At 40.2% G+C, this 3,348-nt stretch overlaps 1 non-coding gene across 1 annotated transcript; it reads right to left on the bottom strand.

Annotated features, from left to right (window-relative positions):
• Positions 1 to 1,064: 1,064 nt before the first annotated feature.
• LOC132533258 (small nucleolar RNA SNORA68) lies at positions 1,065 to 1,190 on the bottom strand. Its single transcript, XR_009545153.1, has one exon. It is a non-coding gene; the product is annotated as a small nucleolar RNA SNORA68 (small nucleolar RNA).
• Positions 1,191 to 3,348: the final 2,158 nt, after the last annotated feature.

The raw sequence follows: 3,348 nt of genomic DNA, 5'->3' as shown, positions 1-3,348 counted from the left end.
AGAATGGACCTTGACTAGTACAGAGGGAATAGAGAGACTAGTAGAAAAGCCATATCCAGGGAGACATGAGTGAGGGTTTTTGAGAGTTGAAGAGCTATGGAATACTTCAGACTGTAAAAATCACACCAAGTCTTAGGTAGGATAAACAAAAACAAATCCACGTTTAGGCTCAAGGATGCAGAGAAAATCTCAATAGCTATCAGAGGGGAAGATAGCTTACATTGAAAGAATGTAAGCTCTTACAGCAGATTTCTCATAAGCAAGAGATACCAGAGACAAAGATAATTTCCAAGTAGTGCTGGAGAGCAGTGCTCAACTGAGAGCTTCATGGCAGTCATTTTACAAGGACTTGCTGGACTGAGCAGTGATCCAAATGTGTAGATTATGGGTTAAGATCATGGTGTCACTGAGATAGGGAATATTGGAAGAAGTCCATAGTTGATTGAAAAAGAAGCCTTGTCTTGCAATGTTGGGTTGTAGAAACTTTTAAGTAGCTAAGAAGGGATATGGAAAAGGCAGCAACATATAAAGCTGTGAGCTGATAGGAAGGTCCTAATTGTGGTTGTAAACTTGAAAGTTCTTTAGTTCTTTTCACCTTCTGCATGGTAGCTGAAGTAACATTAGTTATTTATTTCTCGATAAAAAAAGGAGTCTTACAGTTTCAAGCCAGATCCCACTGCATTGGGTGAATCTTCATTGCTGTGGTGTCTTTGCCTTTGCACTCCCCCCCCCCCGTATATCTACCTTTTCCTCTCTCTAAAATATCATCCCAGAGCAGTGACTCCCCAGTGACAACAAAAAGCAAACAAAACACAGGAAAGTAGAACAAATAAATAGCTTAAAGCCACACTAGATACATATTATGTTTACAGCTTCTGTGGGTTAGGTATTCAGGAGTGGCTCAGCTAAGTAGTCTAGGGGCTGGCTGGTGAGACATCTGGTAGAGCATACACACTCCAGTGTGAAAGTACCAGGGTTCAAGCCCTCAGTCTCCATGTGTGAGAACGGAAGCTTCATGATCAGTGAAGTAATGATGCCGGTGCCTTTCCCCCTCCCCCCAGGGCATGTATAGAACCTCGAAATTCACTTTAAAAGGGCATAGACTGTCCTCTGAAGATGATGAGGTCCCCTTTGCTGTTAGTACCTGTGTTTGAACCACTGATACAATCAATAGTGGCCCTTGGTGCTTCTCTTCCTCTTCATTTCCATTTCCCTCTTAATTTCTTTGTATGCAAAACAAATGAACAAATGAAAAAATAAAATAAATGGTCTGACTTGGATGTCTCTTGTGGGTTTTGCAGTCAAGACATTTATTACCAGGGCTTTGGTCAGCAGGACCATCAGAAGCTTTGAATTTTCTCAGTGGTTCAGACATGGAAGTGGTGGTAGGTATAAATCTTTTTTTTTTTTTTAATTTAAGAAAGGATTAATTAACAAAACCATAGGGTAGGAGGGGTACAACTCCACACAATTCCCACCGCCCAATCTCCATATCCCACCCCCTCCCCCGATAGCTTTCCCATTCTCCATCCCTCTGGGAGCATGGACCCAGGGTCATTGAGGGTTGCAGAAGGTAGAAGGTCTGGCTTCTGTAATTGCTTCCTCGCTGAACATGGGCGTTGACTGGTCGGTCCATACTCCCAGTCTGCCTCTCTCTTTCCCTAGTAGGATGGGTGGTATAAATCTTTATTGATATGGTAGTGGCTATTCCCCAGAACCAGTTATCTAAGAGAGCAGGGTGCAAACCACTCACAATGCTCTTTTTTTTTAACCCCCCCTCCAATGCCCTTTTTAAGACCTACTACTCTAACGAAGCTCACAAATTGTCATTTCTGCCACTTCCCATTATAAGCAAGTCATTAAGTTCATTCTATATTGTTTATTTATTTATTGCCTCCAGGGTTATTGCTGGGGCTTGGTGCTGGCACTACAAATCAACTGCTCCTAGAGTCCGTTTTTCCATAGAATAGGATAGAGATAAATTGAGAGAGGAAGGGAAGATAGAGGAAGATAAAGATAGACCTGCCTACCTGCTCCACTGCTTGTGAAGTGACTGCCCTTCAGTTAGGGAGCCAGGGGCTCACAGGTCCTTGCGCTTAGTACTATGTGCTCTTAATCCACTTAAGCCAATGAGCTACTGCCTAGCTTCCAGTTCATTCTATATTCAAGGGGGTGGAGACTAGATTCCATATTTTGAAGTGAGTTTTGTTGAAGAAATTGTGGGAATATTTTAAAACTGTCACTCTTGGAAACAGAATATGAGGGAGAGGATGCAAGTTTAGAATAATGATTTGCAGACTTATGTAAAGAGGTAAAGAGCAAATATTTTGGGCTTTGCAGATCACATGGTCTGTCACAACAGTTGAATTCTGCTGTTATAGCATGGTGCATCCACAGATAATACTTAAATAAATTTAAGGGGCTAGGTCAAACCTCAGGTAAGCTGAATTTGGCCTGTGCACAATAGTCTGTCAACCTCTGACCCTGAACATAACCAAAGGAAACAGCTACATGTAATGACTAAATAAGGCAAAGACAAAACAATAACAATACCTTCCTTATCTTCTAAACACATGAAAAGAGCTAAACCAGCTGCAATAGAGAAATTTAGCATTTAACAAAATATAATACTATAATTTGTATATAATTGTTTCTAATCTTCTTAACAGTTGTATTAGACAGCTATTATTGTTTCTTGTTGTTGTGAAGCTGAGGCCCCTATTTGTTTAGGAACTTATCCAATTACTAGTTGCAAAGCAGAATTTTAGAATTTGAAACCAAATCTGTCTGAATCAAAATTTATATTTTTTCCATTAATAGTAAATGCCCTTCTATGAAAACTATGTTGATTATTAGAGGGAAAGTGAAGAGGACAGAGAATTGTAGATAAAGGGTTCACTGTTCACTTTGGTGTGATGGTACAAGCAGTGCTTTTATTTATTTTTGATCATCACTGGGCCTGTCACAACAGTTTAATTATTCTGTTGTAACATGACATATCCACAGATAATGCTTAAATGGATTATATATATATGTTTATATAGATGGAGAGAGAAAGAGAAAAGGGAGGGGAGAAAGAGAGAGAGAGGTGCCAGAGTGCTGAAACTCTTTTCCTTAGTGTAGTGGGAGTCAGGCTCGAACTTGGGTTGTACCCTTGGCAAAGCAAGTGCACTTGTGCACTTTCCATATGAGCTATCTTTCCATATGAGCCAGCTTGAGAGCAGACACACAAACACAAACACACAAACACAAACACACACACACACACACACACACACGTGTAAAACTGTACAACTGCAATCTTATAATATTTAAACCAATATTAAATCATATGAGTGGAGTTGTATC

The sequence above is a fragment of the Erinaceus europaeus genome, chromosome 15, assembly GCF_950295315.1.
Source record: "Erinaceus europaeus chromosome 15, mEriEur2.1, whole genome shotgun sequence".
NCBI lineage: Eukaryota > Metazoa > Chordata > Mammalia > Eulipotyphla > Erinaceidae > Erinaceus > Erinaceus europaeus.
Note: the sequence above shows the minus strand (reverse complement) of the source record. Positions and strands in the feature narration are given on the sequence as shown.